At 46.8% G+C, this 23754-nt stretch overlaps 1 protein-coding gene across 1 annotated transcript in view; it reads left to right on the plus strand.

Moving 5' to 3' along the window:
• The window catches only part of hcrtr2 (hypocretin (orexin) receptor 2), an 82848-nt gene that overhangs the window by 1046 nt on the left and 58048 nt on the right, over positions 1–23754 (plus strand). The gene's annotated exons all lie outside the window — the stretch shown is intronic.

The raw sequence follows: 23754 nt of genomic DNA on the forward strand, positions 1-23754 counted from the left end.
ACCCTTGGAAAGAGCACCCTACCTAAGCCCACACCTCCAACCTATCCCCGTAACCCAGTAACTGCCCCTAACCTTTTGGCCACTAATGGGCAATTTAGCATGGCCAATCCACCTAACCTGCACATCTTTAGACTGTGCAAGGAAACCGGAGCACCTAGACCTGTACAATACAGCTTGAATTTGCTTTCTTCTACTGTACCTGTATTGAGATTTAGACCATTACTTTACAGTCTGCAGCTACTCTCTGTGACTGTAACTTTGAACCAGCATTTGCTCTCTGCTATGGTACCGATATTGAGATGTAGACCTGTACTTTACATTGTGCAGCTAGTCTTTGCTACTGTACCTGTATTGGGATTTAGACCTATACATTACACTCTGCAGCTCTCTCTGCTACTGTACCTCTATTGGGATTTGAACCTGTACATTACAGTCGAGCTGTTCTCCCTCTTTTTCAATATACAGTTATTGGTGACAATGAATTGTGGTAGATCATCAGCAACTTTTAACATAAATCTGCCATTATATTTGAAAGCACTCTTCTTTCAAATCGGTACCATTGCAGCACCAAAGGCTGTGCTATTTCAAGTTTTATTCTTCATGATAGACCGTGCATCACTTTTGTGATATGTTTTATTGGCCAATTTTTCAGAGGAGCTGGTGTAAGTATGCAGAGTGACGCGACTGGACAGTGACTATTTTTCAGCCACATACACACAAAGATATATTTTGATCTGTACCTTCGCCTGTAGCTGCTCTCTGCTCTTGCACCAGGGTTTTAGCCTGGACCTTAGGGTGTGCTTGAGAGCGACTGTCAAACCAAATGAGCCAAAATATGCTGCCCTGTGCTGCACAGGCATAATGCAGGCAGATGTAGACATCTGAAATCAAAACAGAAAATGCTGGGGAAGCTCAGCGTGTCTGGCAGCTTCTGCACAGATAGATACAGCGACCTTCCATCAATGGTCAGCAACGTAATAATGTAATTTTGTTCAGAGCTATGTTGTCATGTCTGTGGATGTGAACATGGTCTTTGGTTGTAGAGAGCTGAATGAATGTTACACATCTCATTGGAATATGCCTCATTCTCTCAGTCAGAGAGCTGGGCCAAATCAGAGAGCTTAGCTATACAGTCTACATGAGAATACAAAGTATCTAAATGAATAGCTGGTGCTGTCTTTGCCCTTGTGTAGATGGTTTAGCCAATTGTATTCTCTCAACCTGTTCAGCACAATAGGCCAGTTTTTGGGCCAGTTAAAAAAACACTTTTATTCCTGTTTCTTCCAGAGTATCTAGTCAGGGAGACATATTCAAAGTCAAAGGCAACATAAACTGAATTCCCAAACCTACCATTGCTACAAGATACAATTAATCTATCAGCTTCAAATTTATGCCAAGCAGTTTATCATGCTCATTGACAGAAAAGTGTTAGAGAGTAGATCTATGGGTTTGGATTGGAAGCAACATATCAAATTACTGGACAGGTATGGAGATGCAGTGAGAGGGAAAACTGAGGTTCCAAACAAAATAACTAGCTCGACAGGCCAAGAAACCATTCTCATTTGCACTTACCTTGTGATTGTCTAATTCACCCACAGATAGCACTGGGAGATGTGAGATCCTCTCCCACAGACACCTTAATGTGTCATCTTGTGAAAACTACAATTCACAAGGCCATCTTACAATGCTGACTTTGTTTGCACTAGAGTGTGACTTTGGGCTGGTGCAGAGTGCTTAAGTTGGAGTTTGGTAACTGAGGGAGTTCAGTGAGGAGGGAGCAATGTGCTCCTTTCATTTTTACCTTTGCTCAGAAAGGCAATTGGTGGCCTTGCAGCGGCGGCAATCAGAACCACCAACAGTGACTTTCAGAGGAGACATCATAGTTCAGTTAGATTTTGCATTATTATGGAAAAGGACAGAGATGAATAAGCAGTAAAAGTTTTAAACTGGAGGAAGGCAAATTTTACAAAACTGAGAAGTGATTTGGTGAAAATTTTGTTAAATTTGTTTATGGGATGTGGGCGTGGCTGGTTAGATCAGCATCTATTGCCAATCCCTAGTTGCCCTTCAGAAGGTGGTGGTGAGTTGCCTTCTGGAACCGCTGCAGTGCTTGAGATGTAGGTACACCCACTGTGCTGTTAGGGAGGGAGTTCCAGGATGTTGCCCCAGCGACAGTGAAGGAACGGTGATATATTTCCAAGTCAGGGTGGTGGGTGACTTGGAGGGGAACCTTCAGGTGGTGGGGTTCCTAGATATCTGCTGCTCTTATCCTTCTAGATGGTAGTGGTCGTGGGTTTGGAAGGTGCTGCCTGAGGAACCTTGGTGAGTTACCGCAATGCATCCTGCAGATGGTACACACGGCTGGCACTGTTTGTCGGTGGTGGAAGGTTTGAATATTTGTGGAAGGCGCAAACAAGCGGCTGCTTTGTCCTGGATGGTGTAAAGCTTGTTGAGTGTTGTTGGAACTGCACTCATTCAAGCAAGTGGAGAGTATTTCATTAGACTCCTGACTTGTGCCTTGTAGATGGTGGACAAGTTTTGGGGGGGTCAGGATTCCTCGTCTTTGACCTGCCCTGGTAGCCACAGTATGAATGTGGCTAGTCCAGTTCAGTTTCTGATCTATGGTAACCCCCAGGATGTTGATTGTGGGGGAATCAGCGATGATGATGCCATTGAATGTCAAGGGGCAGTGGTTAGATCCTCTCTTATGGGAGATGGTCATTGCCTGGCACTTGTGTGACGCAAATATAACTTGTCATTTGCCAGCCCGAGCCTGGATATTGTAAGACTGGACTGGACAAGACTGCTAAAGGATAAATCAGTGGTAAACCAGAGGGAAGCAATAAGAAGTGAGGTTCTTAGGGTACACAGCAGACATGTCCCCTCCAAAATTAAGAATGGTACAGCCAAATCTAGATCCCCATGGTTGTCTAGAAAAGTACAGGGGAAAATCAAACAGAAAATGAAAGCTTATGGTAGCCACAAAATACTCAACACTGCAGATAGCCTCAAGGAGTAAAGAAAGTACAGGGATCAAGTAAAATAGAAATAAGGAAATCAAAGAAGGCATGAAAAATTATTAACAATCGAGATCAAGGAAAACCCAAAGATGTTTTCCCAGAGAGCAAAGGGATAGTTAAGGAAAAAGTGAAGAACTTGTCTGAAGATGCAGAGGATATGGGAAGAGTTTTAAACTAATTTTTTGCCTCCATTTTCACAAAGGAAAGGGATGATGTGGATATGGTAATCATGGATGAGTAGTATGAAATATTGCGTCAACTAATCATAATAAGCAAGTAAGTGGTAGAGGAGTTTGAATCCTTGAAAGTGGATAAAGTTGCCAGGGTCAGATGGATTGTTTCCTGGGGTGCTGAAGGCAGTCATGGAGGAAATTGCAGACTCTTTGGAGAGTTTTTTGTCAATTTTCAGGGGAGGTGCAGGAGGACTGGAGGAATGAAAATGTGGTTCCATTTTTTATAAAAGGTATGAAAGGAAATGCCAAACATAGGCCAGTTGGTCTTATGTCGGTGGTGGGCAAATCGTTAGAATTAATCCTGAGAGATCGGATAAACTGTCACTTAGAAAGGAATAGACTAGTCAGGATTAGTCAGCATAGCTTTGTAAAGGTAAGGTCATACCCTACAAATTTGATTAAATTATTTGAGGAAGTGACCAGGAGGATTGATGAGGGTAGTACAGTGGAGGTTGTCTCCATGGATTTTACTAAGGCACTTGACAGGGTCCCAAGTGGCAGACTCGTCAAGAAAGTAAAAGCCCATGGGATGCAGGGTAATGTGGCGAATTGGATCCAAAGTTGGCTTCGTAACAGGAAACAAAGGGTAATGATTGATGGCCGCCATTGCAAATGGAATGTTGTTTCAACTGGTGTTCTGCAGGGCTCGGCATTAGGACCCCGGCAGTTTCTTTTATATATCAACAATTTGGACCTGAATGTGGGAGGCATGATTGGGAAATCTGCAGATGAATCAAAAATTGGCCGTGTGGTAGATAGTGTAGAGGCTAACTACAAGCTCCAAAATGACATAGATAGGTTTGTGGAGTGGGCAGGAAAGTGGCAGATGGAGTTCACCTCTGACAAGTATGAGGTAATGCATTTAGGATGGTCAAACAGTAAAAGGGAATATACTGAAAGAGTAGATGAAGTGAGAGATCTTGGCGTGCAAGTAAAGAGGGCCCTAAAGGTAGCAGTACAGATGGATAAGGTTGTAAAGAAGCCATGTTGAATGCCCTCTTTCATTGGCAGAGGTCTAGAATACAAAAGTAAGGATATAATTCTGGAACTGTATAAAACACTGGCGAGGCCACACCTGGAGTATTGTGCACAGTTCTGGTCACCACATTACAGGAAAGAAGGAAGTAATTGCAGAGAAGATTTATTTGAACCTTGCCAGAGCTGGAGAATTGTAACTATGAGGAGAGATTGGAGAGGTTGGGTTACTTTCTCTGGAACAGAGAAAGCTGAGGAGTGACATCATTGGGGTACACAAAATTGTGAGGGGTAGTGATAGAGTAGACAGGAAGAACCTGATTCCTTTGGCAGATAGTTAAACAAAATAGGGCACATAGACTAAAGCTAAGTGGCAGAAAGGTTAGAGGGGTCATGATGAAGAATCTTTTTACGCAGAGCGTGGTGAGTGTCTGAAGTTTGCTGCCTGAGTTGGTATTGGAGGTAGAGACCATTAACTGTTTTAAAAAGTACCTGTACCTTAAATGCTGCAAGCTGCAGGGCTATGGGACATGCACAGGAAGATGGGATTAGAAAGAGCACATGGGGTGTTGTGGGACAGGTTCAGGGAACCCCAAAGTGTATCATGGAGTTCACCTGACCCACAACTTTTAATAGATTATGGTATGGGGAGCACACGGCCCACTCCACAGGTGTGGTACAGCAGAAATGGAAAAGTATTTTTTAAAGCAAAACAATGTTTATTCTATGAACTCAAGTTAACCTTTTTAAAACATACAGTGAACATCTTAGCAACCATTAATTCAAATACCACCCCCAAAGAATACAACACTAAATAATGCTTAACAACTTCCCAAACAATCATCATAGAATCATAGAATTTACAGTACAGAAGGAGGCCATTCGGCCTATCGAGTCTGCACTGGCCCTTGGAAAGAGCACCCGACCTAAGCCAATACCTCCACCCTATCCCCACACCTCCACCCTATCCCTGTAAACTTACCTAACCTCTTTTTGGACACTAAGGACAATTTAGCATGGCCAATCCACCTACCCTGCACATCTTTGGACTGTGGGAGGAAAGTGGAGCACCTGGAGGAAACCCACGCAGACACAGGGAGAATGTGTAGACTCCGTACACGCAGTGACCCAGTGGGGAATCGAACCTTCACTGGAGCTGTGAAGCAACTGTGCTAACCACTATGCTACCGTGCTGCCCAACATCCAGAAGACAAAAGGAACACTATTTAACAGAAGCACATTAAGTTTACATTCACTACTGAGAACATTTATAATTCTGACTTCACCAAATGATCAAGAGATAGTCTTTTCATGGCAGAGAGATCAACAGTACATTTGCTCTGTCTGGCTTCAGTTCCAACACTGAAAACGAAACTAAAACACACTGTGCAGCAAACAGCCTAAAACAAAAGTAAAAAGCTGAAGACAGCCCAGCTCCACCCACACTCTGACATCACTGCAGTAATATGAGCAGTCAAACATTTCTTAAAGCTACATTCTCATGCCACCTCCCCCCCCCAAGAAAATATAAATAAATCATCAACGTCATGATGGTTTCATTTTTCACCTTTTCACTATCCTTTAAGAAATGCACACAGTAAATTTATTTTTTCGTTTAAAAAAAACAACACACGCAAACAGGTATAACAATACAGTCCTTTTTTTTTCTTCTTTCTCCAACTGAAATCCTTCTCGATTGACAATCTCTTTGAAAAATAAGGTCTCTGCACGATCCATCCAGTTCTCTACACCTCGGCATTTCTCTTTAAAGTCAGATACTTTAGTTCAATCTGATGCAGAGTCCCTTTTAATTGTCCAACACAGGAGCATTGGTTATCACAGCTTTCAGGCTGTCACAGGCCCATTGAAAGTTCGCTGTCCACTGAAATCTTCGATGTTTCTTCAGCAAGTCCATCAGTGGAACAATCACGCTACAAATCATTTGCACAAATGTTCGATCAAATCCACTGATGCCAAGAACTCGCATTGTTTCCCTTCGTCTTGAGGGTATCGGAAACCCCTCAATAACTGTTGGTTTCACATCCTGTGTGACCATTCGATCCTGTCCAATTGTATGGCCAAGGAAAGTGACTTGGGCTTTTCCAAATTCACTTTTGGCTAGGTTTATCACCAAACCCGCCTCCTGAAGTCGATCGAATAACTCTATCAGATGTTTTAAATGTTCTTTCGATGTCTGGCTGAAAATGACCAGATCATCGATGTATACCGCACAATGAGTAATCCTGAAACAACTTTGTTAGGTACCCATTGAAATGTGGCTGGCGTGTTTTTCATGCCAAATGGCATAATTTTGAATTGGTATATACCATCTGGAGTCACAAACGCTGAAATCTCCTTCGGCCTTTCGGATAAAGGTACCTGCCAGTAACCTTTAAGTAAATTCAGTTTGGAAATAAAAACTGATTGTCCCACTTTCTCAATGCAATCTTCCAAACATGGGATAGGATAAGAGTCCGTTATAGTAACTGCATTAACCTTTCTATAGTCCACACGCAACCTTTGGGTACCGTCTGGGTTTGATACCATCACTATGGGTGAGCTCCATTGGCTGCAGCCCACTTCAATTATGCCATTTTTAAGCATCCCCTCAATCTCTTTGTTAACCTGTGGCAATTTTAAAGGGTTAAGTCTATTTGGATGTTGTTTGATTGGAACAGCATTTCCCACATCTACATCATGTATAGCCATTTTAGTATTTCCCAATTAATCTCCACAAACCTGTCCATGTGATATCAATAACTCTTTCATGTCAGCTTGTTTTTCCTCTGGAAGATAACTCAACAATTTATCCTAATTTTTAAGAACCCTCATTTTCCAATCTCAAATTCACAGTCATCTGGATTTGGTTCATCACTTTGAGTTAGAATCATCAAAATCTCCTCCTTTTACTCTCCTTCCCTTTCCAAATACCTTTTAAGCATATTCACATGACACACTCGGTGATTCTTCCTTCTATCTGGTGTTTTTACCACATAATTCACCTCACTTAATTTCTTTTCAATCTGATAAGGTCCACAAAACCTTGCTTTTAAAGGTTCACTTACCACTGGTAGCAATACTAAAACTTTATCTCCACTGGCAAAACTACGAACTTTGGATTTCTTGTCCGCTATCCGTTTCATCACATTTTGTGCAACCTTTAAATGTTGACTAGCCAATTCACCTGCTCTATTTAATCGTTCCTTAAAATTTGACACGTAATCCAATAATGTAATTTCTGATTTCTCACTCACCAATTTTTACTTAATCATTTTAAGTGGTCCTCTTACCTCATGACCAAAAATTAGTTCAAAAGGACTAAATTTGGTTGACTCATTAAGAGCATCCCTAATTGAAAACAGTACAAATGGAATTCCTTTATCCCAGTCCTCTGGACAATTGTGACAATAAGCCCTCAACAATGTCTTTAATGTCTGATGCCACCTTTCTAACACTCCTTGCGATTCTGGATGGTACGCAGTTGATTTAAATTTTTTTTATTCCTAAGCTATCCATAACTTCTTTGAATAACTTTGCGGTAACATTTGATCCTTGATCCGATTGTATTTCTGTGGGTAGTCCATATCTAGGAAAGAATTTAAGTAACTCCTCCACAATCTTTTTAGCTGTAATATTACATACTGGAATGGCCTCTGGAAACCTAGTAGACACATCCATTATCGTCAAAAGATATTAATTCCCACTTTTTGTTTTAGGAAGCGGTCCTGTGCAATCAATTAGGACCCTTGTAAAAGGTTCCTCAAATGCTGGAATGGGTATTAAGGTTGCTGGTTTTATCACTGCTTGAGGTTTCCCTATTACTTGCCATGTGTGACATGATTGATGAAATTTAACTACATCTTTACCACTTGAGTATTTCTCATGTGCCCAGTTTCTATCCCTCACAGACTGAAACTGATGTTGGAAACCAAGCTTTGATTTATGAACTAATTCATAATCATCTGCCATTTCTGCTGCAAACCTCACAGTTCTAACCCTCTGCTCTTCCACATGAATTCTCACGACATCAGGAATTGAATTTTTAAACTCCCCCAAAAGTATGATTTCTCTGAGAGCTTCATACGTTTGGTCTATTTTCAAAGCCCTTATCTACCTATCAAAATTACTCTGTTTGATCCTTTCAAACTCTATGTAAGTTTGACCAAATTCTTTCCTTAAATTTCTAAACCTTTGTCTGTCAGCTTCAGGCACTAGTTCATGTGCACCCAAGATGGATTTTTTAACCTCCTCATATGTCCCAGATACCTCCTCCGGTAGTGATGCAAACACTCCACTAGCTCTACCTACCAGCTTTGTTTGAATCAGTAATACCCACATGTCCTGTGGCCATTTCATTTGTTTAGCTACCTTCTCAAATGAAATGAAAAAAGACTTCCACCTCCTTCTCATCAAACCTTGGCAATGCTTGGACATATTTAAATAGATACCCACCAAGCCTCCTACTTTGATGCTCTTTCTCACTACCCTCATCACTATAATCCAACTGTACGTTTCCCTTTACGTCTGCCAATTTTAACTGACTGTTATGCTTCATGGTCATTTTCTGAAGTTCAAACTCTCTCTCTTTATCTATTTCCTTGATCTGTATCTCCCTTTCACTTTCTTTTTGTTCTAATTGGGCTATTCTTTCTTTTCTCCTTTCTTCTCTCTCCTTTTCTTTTTCCTCTCGCTTTCTTTTCCCGCTCTCTCTTTCATATTCAAGCTGCTTTAATTCTTTTTCATGCTCAAGTTGCTTAATCTGCAACTTGATCTTTGCCATTTCTAATGAGCCAGGCAACTTTAAATGCTTAGCCACCGCCATAATTTCCTCACCTTTTCACATTTTGTCAGGTAATGTTAACTGCAATGTTTTTGTGAAATCTAACAGTCTGCTTTTAGTCTCTGTCCGTAAGGTACTGCGTGTGACCATCTCTATCCCCCAAAACTTATGAGCCTCTGGAAGAGCCATTTTCCACAACCTTTTTAAAACAAACAGTGAATATCTTAGCAACCATTAATTCAAATACACCCCCCAAAGAATAAAACACTAAGTAATCTGTATGCTGTTCTTTTAACATCCAAAAACTTAACAGAGCTCTAAACAGGAGCACATTAGGGTTACATTTAATACTGAGACCTTTTTACAATTCTGAGTTTGCCAAATGATCCATAGATAGTCTTTGCGTGGCAGAGATCAACAACAGTGCAGCTCACTTTTAACTTCAGATTCAGCTGTTTGAAAAACACACACACCCAAGCTTTCTCAAACTGAAACCAAAAAGCAGAAGGGGAGCTCAGCTCCACCCACACTCTGACATCACTTCAGTAACATGAGCAGCTCCATTTCTTAAAGGTACATTTCTTAAACACCCATTTCTTAAAGGGTACTGTCACATGACACAGTGATCAAGGACTCAGCCTCCAGACAGCTGCAGCAGTATTTGGATGACTCTGCCTCTCCCCCCACTCCCAGCAGTAGACCCTAAAATGTGGGATTAATCACACCGGAAAGTCACAGTGAGCCAGAGCCCAGTAGAGGAGAGACAGATCCTCCCTTCCCCCTCTCCAGTACTGGTAACAGGTCATCTTACATTCTCCCTTCCCTTACACCAGGCCAGACAAGAGAAGAAGCAGCAGCAAACAAACACATGGGCCGGGATTCTTCAAAACGGCAGCTAATTGTTGACACTGGCGTAAACACCGGAATGTTTCACACCGGTGTCAATGGGCCTCTTGGCCCAGCGATTCCATGGCCCACAGGGGGCCAGCATGGTGCCGGACTGCTCCGCGCTGCTCCAGCTGCCGATACGCAGCCCTGTACTGCTGGACACGGGTCTGCGCATGCGCGCGGCGGCCACATCCATGGCAGCGCTGCGTGACATGGTGGACCCACACAGCGGGCCGGCGAAGAAGAGGTTTCGGTACCCCCCCCCGATCGTGGGCCTGGCTGTCGTAGAGGCCCCCCCGGAGACTGATCCCCTCGCCCCCCCAACAGGACGACCACCACAGCTGCGACACCGAGCTCCCGCCGGGTGAAACCATTCGTGAACCACGCCAGCGGGAACTCTGCCCGTCGACTGTGGAGAATCGCGTCAGGGGCCTCTTTGAATGGCCCCTGACTGGCGCCGCTTCGACCGCTCGTGCGCGACTGCTGCTGGTTCTCCAGTCGCCAGAGGTTTGCGTGCCGACGTCGGACCCGATCGCGGGTCCGACGCCCTATTCTCCGCCCCTGCGCCAAGTGAGATTTCAGGGTGGAGGTTTGGAGAATCTCGGCAACTAGATGGAGCAATCAGCAAACTCACCCTGCAGCACCACCAATGGCTGTGAAGTGCTGTCACAACTCACAAGGCCAATTCCTCTTTAGCTATGAAGGTAGAGGCTGCTCACAGTTAATGGGAGTTAAAGTGACCTTCAGCATTGAACCAGGGCTCTGTCCTCGAGGTGTTCGGTCCAACAGACAGGCAGTAGCTGTAGTTGCCCCTGTTATGAGTATCCACAATATTTAAAGATGGCTTGAAGGCCTTACGGACGAAAAGTCCCTTACCCGCTTCCCTGACCTGGAACACTTCACCCACACCAAGCCCAACACCCTGAGGCCCCCTCCACCCTGATCCATCCTGCCACTGCCCGACCCCCCCCTTACCCCCAAGGGACTGAGGCTTCAGCTCCAGTGCCCTTGAGCTGCATGCTGGAAAGAGGAAATGGTTACTCACATCCTCAGTTCTCATCAGGAGCCATTGCACCAGCTTCACGTTTTTAAAAAGGAATACTAAATGACGCAATTTCTTGCTGGGGAACCGTTTAATTCCTGGGAGGCTGTTGCATTCGACTTCAATATTGCTAATGAGGTGAAAATTAATGCATGTGATGGTGAATGATATGCTTGCCATGTTTAGGCATTCCGGAACTCACTATTGGGAACAGGCCGGTTAGACAGCAAACTGATATGCACCCGGTACAAAATTTGATTTTGGTCTATCCAGCACCGATGTACAGTAGCCGTGTGTGCCATCTACAAGATGAACTGCAGGAACTCACCATGGTTTTGTAGACAGCAACTTCCAAACCCACAATCATTACCATCTAGAAGGCGAAGGCAGCAGAAACCTGGGGTGGGATTCTTCGACCCGACACCGGGTGGGAGAATCGCCGGGAGTCGGTGTGAATCCCGCCCCCGCCGTCCTCCTAATTTTCCCGCCCCACAAAAGTTCCCCAGCGTGAGTCGCGGCGCCCACCTCGGAGAATGGCAGGGTCCGGCTCGACTCAATGGGCCCTGACGCTGACTGAATTCTCCGGCCCGCGATGGGCCGAAGTTCTGCCTGTTCTTTGCCAGTCCTGCCGGCATAAATTAGAGAAGGTCCCTTACCGGCGGGACCTGGTGCCACGGGAGGGCTCCAGGGTTCCTGGGGGGGGTCGCGGGGGGATCTGGCCCCGGGAGGTGCCCCCACGGTGCCCGGGCCTGCGGTCGGGGCCCACCGATCCGCCGTTGGGCCTGTGGCGTGCAGGCACTCTGTTGTTCCGCACCGGAGGCAGTGGTCCTCCGTGATGCCTGGTGCGGAAGCGAATTCCTCTGCGCATGACGCTGGTGATCCCGTGCATGCGCCGACTCGCGTCGGCCGGCGGAGACCCTTAGGCACCGGTTGGCATGGCGTCAAGCCCCTTTCCCGCCAGCCGGCGGGGTGCCAACCACTCCGGGGGTGGCCTAGCCACTGAAGGTGCGGAGGATTCCACACCTTTGAGGCGGCCCGACGCCGGAGTGGTTCACGCCACTCCATCCCGCCAGGACCCCCCGCTCCGCCAGGTTGGAGAGAATCCCGCACAAGGTAACACAACCACCTAAATTTCCCTCCAAGTCACACATCATCCTTGACTCGGAAATATATTGCCGTTTCTTCACTGGTTCAAAATCCTAGAACTCCCTTCCTAACAGCATGTCCTGCAGTCCACTGCCCATGGGATATCCTGCCCCATATATTCCATCACATGAAGACCCCTGGCAATAAGTCCTGACCCTGAGTGAATTTCATCCTCGAATGGAGGGACAGCTGACAATGATGATAGCAGGTCAAGGCGAGGGGGTGGGCCCAACAACTACCTCAGACAGTACGCAGTTTGAACTCACACGACGAGCATTAATCTGCATCACTTAGCCGACTGAACCCATGTTGAATCTTTCAGAAACTTGAAATTCCTGTGGAGACTGGCATGCAATTTTCCAACTCCCTAACCAAGGACATGTGAGGGCAGTTAAGTCCATATGCTGAACTTTATACAACCCTGTAGTGAAATTGGTCTTGCCACTATGTCTTCATAACTGCCACATTTTACACATACCATTTTAATGTGGTACGGAGACTCTCACAGCTGCCACTGTCAGGCTGTTGAGCCTTGATTCTTAATCATTTTGGAGCAACAGTGTAAATACATCAATAAAAGCAATCTTATTGGCGTCACAAGTAGGAGATGCATTACAAAACGAAAGACTGGAATCTCTAACTATCCTCAATAAACTACTCTCACTGAGGGCAGCACGGTGGCCTAGTGGTTAGCACAACCGCCTCACGGCGCTGAGGTCCCAGGTTCGATCCCGGCTCTGGGTCACTGTCTGTGTGGAGTTTGCACATTCTCCCCGTGTCTGCGTGGGTTTCGCCCCCACAACCCAAAAATGTGCAGAGTAGGTGGATTGGACATGCTAAATTGCCCCTTAATTGGAAAAAATAATTGGGTAATCTAAATTTATAAAAAAAAAAAAATAAACTACTCTCACTTAAACCATTCAAAAATATACTAACTTCTTAACTGTACAAATAGCAGCATTCAAACTTTCCTCTGGTTTGGTAGTCAAATGCAGATCACATTTCTTTATTCACAAATGAAGACACACAAACAAAAACAAATGTACTTTATTACATGTCAAGGGGTTCGGGGGCCTGGTGGAAACCGAAAATAGGGGATCTTATTCTGTATACCGGGGTGCGAGAGCGGTAGGCTCTCCTTTGCCATTTTTTCATGCGAATGGTCTGCACGATACTGCAGAGTATTGCCAGTGCTAGAAGTGCTTCGACAACATACGAAAGGGAATACCATGTGATAAACTTATCACGCCATGTCGGGGTACTGTTGACTGTTACTGGGCTCTGTGTGTTATGGGGGAGTGAATCATTGACGGCCTGTGGGGTGGGGGTGAGGGGGTTCACGATTGCGTGCAACCAAATGGATCCTATAATTACTACAGCAAAGATGGAGGTCGTCTTCATCTTCTCTTCTCTCTTCTTTCTTTTCTTGTCCTGGAGCTTCTGGAATTCTGTGAATACAAGCATAACACGTGTTGTTATCTTGCTTAAGATCTCGTGTGTTAGTCTGTCTGTCCTTTAGTGCCAATTAACCTTTATAATTGGTCACCATCTGTGACTCCCTCATTTTTTTAAATTTAAAAACCGAATTTCTGGACAAGACACTCCTGAGAAATACTGAAACAGTGTGAGCCGTCTCGCAGCCTGTGCGATTTACCATCCCAATGTTTGAGGATGTAAATAGCATGAGGGAAGCAACCGAAGGGTTACTGTAAAACAAACCAAAACTTTTGAAACAAAAAGTGCCAGAATGAGGTGCGTATGGGCCGGGGCGCGTAAGAATTGAATAGAATCCCCGGGTAGGGCAGGCTGTGCTCTACCCGAGCTTAGCTGACCAGAGGGGGTCCTCAGACAGGGTGGGGACCAGTGTCGTTTCTCCACTGCCTGAGTAACCGGCAAGAACGGGCAGGAATGTAGTCACCATGGCGTGGGGCCGTGGAAGGCTGTTTAAATCTCAGACAATAAACATTTAACAAACACATACAAACAAACATGCAACGAATATCGTGCAGGTTCCATCAGAAAGGACACCGTTTCTCTCTAGCGGTTCCTTTTTAAAACATCATCTGGGCACTTCAGTTTTCTGTTGCGAACAGGGTCGCAAAGGGATTCGCGTGGTGGGAGTCAGACTCAATGTTGTCATCTTCTCCCGGCTGCCATACTCGTGTCTGTATAAGTTTTGCCAAAGCTGCGTGGTGTGACTTGGAGTTCATCTCATCGTTCCTGATGAGCCTGTATGAGTTGTCGCGGTGCCATATTCGTGAGTCTAGTTGGGAGGTACTGGAGTTCAGTCCGTAATCGTCGGGCGGTGAGTCTGGGTCTGGGGCTTTAATGTATGTGATCTCGAAGCGATTTCTCGAATTGTGTTCAGAGTCGCTGGGAGTGGGGCCTGTTGCAGGGGGATAGTATCGTGGTGCGCTGTGGCTGTCGTCAGTGTTTTCGCAGTCACTGTCGCTGTAGCTGCTGTCTGTGGGCGGGGATAGATGGAGTCAAGTGTCAGGGGGCGGAGTCGAAGTCGAGTCCGTGGATGGGCTGGAGTGGCTGGGGGAGGGTAGGAATGCGTTTTCTGTGGGCGGGGCGCGGTCGCTGCTGCGGCGAGCAGGGATGTGGTGTGCGTGGTTGGACTGCGAGCCATAAGCCTTGAGCTGGTTAATATGAAGCCACGCAGTCTTTCCGTTGGGGTACTGTATCTTGTAGACAGAGGGGCTTACTTTGTCCGAAATGGAGTACGGACCTCAGTACTTAGGTGACAGGAATGTGCTGTGGCTGTAAAGGGATAGCATAACCTGCTGCCCTACTGAACTCAGTCGCATGCACTGTCTTGTCGAAACAAGCCTTGCTCTGTTTCCTTCTTGTGCCCATTCTTACTGCGGCTGCTAGTTGTGCCATTTTAACCGTTTCTATCAGCTGTTGCACAGCATTCTCATGGGTGAGGGCCGTCACTTCGGGGCTGGTCAAGTCTAATCCCAATAAATATTCTGTGCCTTTCATGGGGCGTCGGTTCATGAGAGTGTATCCTGTGGACGTGGAAACCGTGTTTCTTAAAAACATCAACGCAAAGGGGAGGACTGAGTCCCAAGTGCTGTTGTTCTGTCGTACCATCTTCCTAAGGGTGGCTTTTAGTGTCCGATTCATCCTCTCGACAATACCACTTGACTGGGGGTGGTACGCGGTGTGAAATTTTTGAGTAATGCCAAATATTGTCAGGACGTTTTTCATAACGCGTCCTGTGAAATGGGAGCCTTGATCGGACTCTATGCTACGGGGTGTCCCCATCTCGTAAAGATGTGGTGGGTCAGAATTTTGGCTGTGGTCTTCGCCGTAAGATGACCACCAACACATATTTGTATCCATTTCAGCAAGGGGGTAAGGGTCCTATAAAGTCAATCTGGAGGTTAGTCCATGGGCCATAAACAGGGCGGGTGTGGCTAAGTTGAGCCTTTTTTTGCATATCTGTCCGGATTGTTCTGGGCACAGATCAAGCAATTCTCAACGTAGTGGGTGATGTCTTCTTTTAAATTTGGCCACCAACAGAGCTGCCTGAGGTGGGCTACAGTGAGCTCAATTCCCTGATGTCCACGACTGTCATGGAACAAACAAATGAGTTGGTTCCTATCCTGCTCAGGAACCACATAAAGGCTGTCTTTAAGAATCACACCGTCATGTATGGTCATTGAATTTTTAAATTTGTCATAAGGGGCTGGGAAGGTTCCCTTTAAAACTTCCCTGAGCTTCTCATCTTGTCTCTGGGCCTGCGTTAAATCTTGTATGTTGGTCTGTGAGATCTGAACTGCGTGTACTGGGGCACTTTCGGGGGTTTCCAAAAATAACCATGCCTGAAACCTGCTTTAGCTAGTGCGTCAGCTTTTACATTTCCAGATGGGGAAGAACGGTGGTGACTGCAAACTTTTATGATACCATATTTACTGTCCTTTGCCTGTTTTAAGATATGGCGGAATAATGGGGCTGATGGTAGGGGTTTTCCGTCTGCGGAAACAAATCCTCTTGCTTTCCACAGGGGTAGGAATTCTGTGAAGCTGTTACACACATACAATCTGTCCGAGTAGATGTCTGCTGGGCTGGGGAACAAATCGGGGTAATCGGGGTGATCAATTATGTAGGCAATCGCTGCCAGTTCTGCTGCCTGCGAGCCTAAGTATCCTGGCAACTTTAGTGAAATTTCTTCCAGGGCGCGTCCCTGTGCGTCCTCTACATAAATACCGCATCCTGTTATGCGTTTTCTGTCTAAAACTGTGGAAGAGCCACCCACATATATCTTCAGGGGGGCACACGTGTCTGTGGGCTGGGGTCTCTGGGGTGAACTACCTATCTTCCTGGGAGGTGTTTTTGAAATGAAGGGGCCTGTGTTGTGATGTGTGGAGATAATCTCACATTCATGAGAGGTGCCTGGGTACTATAAATTGTCTGCAAGGAAAGTGTGGGTTTTTGCCCTTTTAACGGTGATGTCCCGTCCCTGTAAAAGAAGGGTCCAACGGGCTGCTCGGATTTGGCTGACTGTGCCATCTTTAAGTCGGCCGTCTAACAATAGCTGTGTGGGGGTGTGTTCTGTGAGGATTGTGATGGGGTTGAGTCCTGTTATGAATGAAAAATACTGAAGTGCACAAAAACCTGTGAGCAGGTGCCTGTCATAGGCATAAAATCCTTGCTCGACAGGGATTAATACTCTTGAGACGTATGCCACGGGTCTTAACCGTTCATGCCGTTCCTGGAGGAGCACGGCCGAAAGGGTTCGGTCGGTGCGTGCTACTTCTATAGCGTAGGGGGAAAGTGGGTCTGGAACCTGTAGTGCGGGGGCTGTGCTGTGCTCTTTTTAAAGCATCCACGGCATCTGTATGCTGCGGAAGCCATTCCCAAGGTGCCTTTCTCTTGAGAAGGTCGGATAGGGGCGCTGCTTTCGTGGCAAAACCGTCGATGTGGTTTCGGCAGTAGCCAATCAGTCCTAAAAACGACCGGAGGGCTGAGACATTGTGGGGAAGGGGCAATTTGACAATCGAGTCAATCCTTTTATGCTCGATCTCGCGTTTACCATGCGTGATAATTGTTCCCAAATATATCACCTTATCTTCCAAAATCTGGGCCTTTTTGGGGTTAACTTTACATCCGATTTCTTTCAGGAGTCCTAGGAGTTCTGCTAGAAACGAGATGTGCTCTGCCTTTGTGCCTGTCTGCAGTAACAGGTCGTCTACATACTGGACCAGACATGAGGGGCGGGAAAATTTAGCTAATCCATTTGCCAGCTGTCTGTAGAAAATGGAGGGGGAGTTGTGGAATCCTTGTGGAAGGCATGTCCACGTGTACTGCTGTCCTTTAAAAGTGAAGGTGAATTAATACTGGCGCGCTTTAGCCAATGGAATGGACCAGAATCCGTTGCTGACGTCCTAAACCGTAAAGTATCATGAATGGAGTCCCTGCTTAAGCATGGTCTTGGGACTTGTAGTGACAGTGGGGGCTGTGGCTGGGGTCACTTTGTTGAGTTCCCGGTAATCAATGGTCAGTCGCCATGATCCATCGGGTTTTCTGACTGGCCAAATCGGGGCATTATTAGTGGGGACTACTGATCTTAGTCTGCCCTGTTCTAATAAGCTGTCTATTATTTTCGAGATTTCTCCCTCTGCTTCCTGGGGAAATCCGTACTGTTTCTGGGGTCTGAGTCAGGACCTGTAATCTGCACAGAGCCAGCCATTCTGCCACAGTCGTGCTTGTGCTGTGCAAATGCTGCTTTGTGTTCTTGCAGGACCATCCTAACCTGCTTGTCTGTGCTAATTGTCCTCGGATCAAACCAGTATTTGCCTACTGCGCTGATCCTATTAGCATAATCTCCTACTGTGAGCGTGGCGGGGGCTCTTGCTGTTTTTGCCATTCTCCAGACACATTTGTTTACTGGATCGAATGAAAGGTTGTGGGAGCTCATAAAATCAATTCCCAAAATGTGTTCTGCTGTGTGGGGTAGATCAACTAAAACTATGGGGTGTTTGGTCGTAATATTGCCAATCTGAATGGATACAGGGGCTGTGATGTGTCCCTGCTGTGAGTGGCCTGTAAAGACGCTGAGGGTGATGGTATCTGTAGTGGGCCACGTGTCTTTCTGAAACATGGTGGAGGAATTAAGTGTGATGCGGGACCCTCCTGTGTCCCAAAGAAATTTAACGGGCTGACCCTGTACTTTTGCTGCAACGACCGTTCAGCCGGACCTATCCCAAAGGGTGTCGCAGACCCAAGTTGGGGAGCCCGAACACCGTCAGTCTGTGCCATTCATATCTCCCCGGTCTGAATGGGTGCTAACCCTATGTATCGGCTTTGCCCTATTCCTATTTAGGGTGCCTGTCTGTTGGGCTCTCTGGTTTCTGCGGGGCATTGCACTTTCGTGCAAAGTGTCCTAATTGGCCATAGTTGTAACATTCTTGCGATTTCTGGGGTGGGTTGTTCCTACCCTCATTTACCCATGCGGGGTTTTGGTGCGTTTTAACTGAATACATATCTGCATCTGCCTGCTCTTCATCGGGTTTCCTAAATGCGGTTTTATTGTGTACGGATTGCTCCCAAGCGCGGGACAATCTTTTTAAAACCCATTTCTCGTCGTGGGCCTCTTCTGAGGTGTCATAATCTGCGCAAGCTCTCTGTCCTGCCTCTGTTGCATGGGAGATCAGGATTCGAGTCCATTTTGCCATGTTGTCTGAGGACACATGGGCGTGTGCTAAGTCTCCGAAAACTGCAGTGAAATGGATCCACAAGCGTCCAGCAAACGCTGTGGGGTGCTCTGTCTTCTTTTGCCTGCATTTATTCAGGCCTTCTACCGGGTCTCCTCTGTTATAGCCGATCGCATCTAGGATCGCTGTGTGCATCTCTGCTAGGGTGCCTCCTCCTACATTCTGTGGGTCGGGAAGGGCTGCTACTACTGAAGGATCTAGGCTCAAAACTGTGAGCTTCACCTGCTCTCTCTCGTCCAGGCCGTACATGGTGGCCTGCTGCTTTAATTTCACAAAGAATTGGTGGGGGTCTGAAGTGGGGAGGAACGGTGTGATTTAAAAAAAAAAAACTTTTTATCGAAAAATTTTGTATTATATAACAACAACGAACAGCAATAAAATACCAACAATAACAATAACAATAACAGTCATAAACATTCGCCCAACCTCAATGAATAACAAAACATATTAACAACAAATTAAATTAACACAATATTAAGTTAAATAACCAGAGAAAAAATAGAAAAAATAAAGAACACCCTCCTTTCCCACCCCCCACTCTCCTCCCCCCCCCCCCCCCCCCCCCCCCCCCCCTCCTCCACCCCGGGTTGCTGCTGTTATTGACCAAGATACCTATCTTTGAGTCAGAAAGTCCAGAAAAGGCTGCCACCGTTTATAGAACCCTTGTACTGATCCTCTCAGGGCAAATTTGACCCTCTCCAATTTTATAAATCTCGCCATGTCACTGATCCAGGTCTCCACACTTGGGGGCCTCGCATCCTTCCACTGCAGCAAGATCCTCCGCCGGGCTACTAGGGACGCAAAAGCCAAAACACCGGCCTCTTTCGCCTCCTGCACTCCCTGCTCCGCCGCAACTCCAAAAATCGCGAATCCCCAACCTGGTTTGACCCTGGATCCAACCACCCTCGACACCGGCCTCGCCACCCCCTTCCAGAATTCTTTCAGTGCCGGGTGTGATTTTATCGCACGCGTCCCGTAATTGGGTCACAGTTAAAGGGGTTGTGTAAAGGAAATCTGTTTCTCCTTCTGCTGCGGCTCTGCAGTGTGTGGTTACCGGATTCATGGGGGTGTGTTCTGTCTGTTCAGTGCGGGGTTGGGGCGCTCTCGTTTTCTGGGGCTTCTCCTGCGCACATGCTCCATGCACGTACCTATGGGCCGTTTCGTTTAATTCCTGCCAATCGGGGCCGTTTTCCTCATCTAGTTGGGATCCGAATGTGCTCTGAAAGCCATTCTGAACTGAAAGTAGGGATTGCAATTCTGCAATTTGCTTCCAGCACTTTGCGTGGTCTACCGAGCTCTGCCTTTGTTCCGTTGTGGAAGCATGGAGTGCTCGTAGGGCTGCTTTTAAATCGCTGCACTGCTTCTGCAATGCCTCTACCTGCTGTTCTGTTTCTTGTCTTACCAGGACTGCACGTTGTGTGTCCTGGTAGGCCTTGTCGTACTGGGTTTGGAAGCTGCTTAAGTGCGCCAGACAAGACTGGTGTGCCCTCTTGGCATCATCCACCTCTCTGTCTTTTGCTGCCAACCTCCCTTTTAACTCTCTGTTCTCCTTCTCTATCTCGCTCACCTTACTCGTCCTATCTATCTCCTCTATCTCTCTACGGAGCGTCCTAACAACCTCCTCTGTGCCTCGCAATTGTGCCAGACAGGACACGATTGCCATTGGCTTGCGAGCTTTTCCCAAGCTCTTCTTGTGAATCTCTGTCAGGTTCTCCCACCAAGTATGTCCTATACTCCCGGGACCTGTTTCTTCATTCACACAAAATTCGCTGCAAAGGGGCAATCCTTTCCCTTTGAGGTATTTCCTAATCTCATCTTCCCAAACGGGACACTGTCCTACTCTACTGGTCGCTGCGTTCCATTGCCTTCATTGCCATTTTTCCTATCTATGGGTTCTCTATTAAATTTGGAACAGGGGGCAATAAAGCGGTGATGTAAACACGGGTACGGCTTATGCTAATTTCGGGCCAACAAAACTCCCGACAGTTTTACGCAACAAAATCCCTGTTAGTACGCATGCATTAACACACTTCTGAATTCTGGAGGATTGATCAGTACTGTTTAAACACTTGTGGTTCTTCTGTTGCCAATTGGATTTCTAATTCAAACTTGGAGTTCTCTCGGAGTGGGGGGGCCACTTCTAAGTCGAGTCCCATCAGAGTTCACCAGTAAATGTTGCTCTTAATGCTTTCCCTTAATTTCCTCTGTTTTAATTACCTTTGCTCTAGAGTCGCCAGGGCAGCAGGGTAGCATGGTGGTTAGCATAAATGCTTCACAGCTCCAAGGTCCCAGGTTCGATTCCCGGCTGGGTCACTGTCTGTGTGGAGTCTGTACGTCCTCCCCCTGTGTGCGTGGGTTTCCTCCGGGTGCTCCAGTTTCCTCCCACAGTCCAAAGATGTGCGGGTTAGGTGGATTGGCCATGCTAAATTGCCCGTAGTGTCCTAATAAAAGTAAGGTTAAGGGGGATGTTGTTGGGTTACGGGTATAGGGTGGATACGTGGGTTTGAGTAGGGTGATCATGGCTCGGAACAACATTGAGGGCCGAAGGGCCTGTTCTGTGCTGTACTGTTCTATGTTCTATGTTCTATGTATCTTTCTGATACCACCACAGGGTTCAAAGCCAAGTACTGATCAATGACTCAATACACCAGTTAGTAAGTTTGAAATCAATGCACATTTATCATACACACAGTCAATTACTACTCATGCATAAACTCTATTTACTAAACTACAACTGCTACTAAAAGCCTATACTTAGCTTCGAGTGGCCCACCAGGTCAGAGGAACAATGACCTTTTTCCGGTTCTGATTCTGCTGGCTTCGAGCTGGTACGGAATATTAGCTAGGAGCATCTATCTCGTAGTGTACTTTGACTTGACACTTACTTGGTTGATGCAGCTGCTAGGCAGGTCTCTCCTCGCTGAGAGCCAAGGCCAAGAGTTCTTTCGAGAGCTGCCAAGAGAGCAAACTGAACTTGGGGACTCTATTTTATAGTCCCTAGGGGTTTCGCGCCCTTTAGGGCGGTCTGCGGACTTGGTCCCAATTAATTGGACCATGTCCCAATCGTTCTTATCGATTTTCTCCAATACCGGAGTTGTTCCCTGATTGTTGGGCGGGCCCTATGTAACCGTTGGCCTGCCTTTGTTTTAGCTCCCACTGGCGCCGGGGAGTCTGGCTTGGTCTCGATTGTTTTAATGTTTCTTTTTGTCCTTGGAGATAGCTCATTAATATGTTAATGGCTATTGGTTTCAGTTCTGTCTGGGTTCTGCAAATCTTAATACACAGGAATCCTTGCACTTGCTTGTGTTCTCTGGTGTTGTCCGTTTTTTCCCTGCACTCCTTGCGAGTGTTCATTTTGAATCGGGATGTGGCCACCCCAGCTGGCTACACTTGCCGGCATAAATTAGAGAATGTCCCTTACCGGCGGGACCTGGCGTTGCGGGCGTGCTCCAGGGTTCCTGGGGGTTCGCGGGGTGATCTGGCCCCGGGAGGTGTCCCCACGGTGGCCTGGCCCACGGTCGGAGCCCACCAATCCGCCGTTGGGCCTGTGGCGTGCAGGCACTCTATTGTTCCGCACCGGAGGCCGTGGTCCTCCGCAATGCCTGGTGCGGAAGCGAATCCCTCTGCGCATGAGCGGGGATGGCGCCAGCACGCGCTGGTGCTACCGCGCATGCGCTGACACGCGCCGGCGGGCGGAGACCCTTCGGCACCGGTTGGCATGGCGCCAAGCCCCTTTCCCGCCGGCCGGCGGGGCGCCAAACACTCCGGGGCGGGTCTAGCCCCTGAAGGTGTGGAGGATTCCGCACCTTTGGGGCGGGCCGACGCCAGAGTGGTTCACTCCGTCCCACCAGGACCCCCCGCGCTGGTGAGTTGGGGAGAATCCCGTGCAAGATAACACAACCACCTGCAAATTTCCCTCCAAGTCACACACCATCCTGACTTGGAAATATATTGCCGTTTCTTCACTGTCACTGGTTCAAAATCCTGGATCTCCCTTCCTAACAGCACTGTGGGTGTACCTACACCACGTGGACAGAAGCAGGTCAAGGCGGAAGTTCACCACCACCTTTTCAAGAGCACTTAAAGATTGGCAATAAATGCTGACCCAGCCAGTGGCATTTAAATCCCATGAATGATTTTTTTAAAAATGCCTCCACCATATCCTCTGGGTTTAACAAGAGGGCTGCCTAACAAAAGCTTGTGCCCTTCTTGGAGTCAGTCCCAGAAGCATTCAGGTCAAACACAACTTCATGGACTGAGCATTATGGGTGGATGGCCGAAAACTGCCTGCTTGGCCAACATCTTATTGATGAGTCAGAACGGCAGCTGAGAGGGAAAGAAAAGGAAGCAAGTCCTGCAGTCCACTGCCCATGGGATATCCTGCCCCATATATTCCATCACATGAAGACCCCTGGCAATAAGTCCTGACCCTGAGTGCATTTCATCCTCGAATGGAGGGACAGCTGACGATGATGATAGCAGGTCAAGGCGAGGAGGTGGGCCCAACAACTACCTCAGACAGTACGCAGTTTGAACTCACACGATGAGCATTAATCTGCACCACTTAGCCGACTGAACCGACATCGAATCTTTCAGCAACTTGAAATTCCTGTGGAGACTGGCATGCAATTTTCCAACTCCCTAACCAAGGACATGTGAGGGCAGTTAAGTCCATATGCTGAACTTTATACAACCCTGCAGTGAAATTGGTCTTGCCACTATGTCTTCATAACTGCCACATTTTACACATACCATTTTAATGTGGTACGGAGACTCTCACAGCTGCCACTGTCAGGCTGTTGAGCCTTGATTCTTAATCATTTTGGAGCAACCGTGTAAATGCATCAATAAAAATAATCTTTATTTGCGTCACAAGTAGGCTTACATTGACACTGCAATGAAGTTACTGCGAAATGCACCTAGTTGCCACATTCCAGCCCCTGTT

This window comes from Scyliorhinus canicula, chromosome 6 (assembly GCF_902713615.1).
Source record: "Scyliorhinus canicula chromosome 6, sScyCan1.1, whole genome shotgun sequence".
Lineage (NCBI taxonomy): Eukaryota > Metazoa > Chordata > Chondrichthyes > Carcharhiniformes > Scyliorhinidae > Scyliorhinus > Scyliorhinus canicula.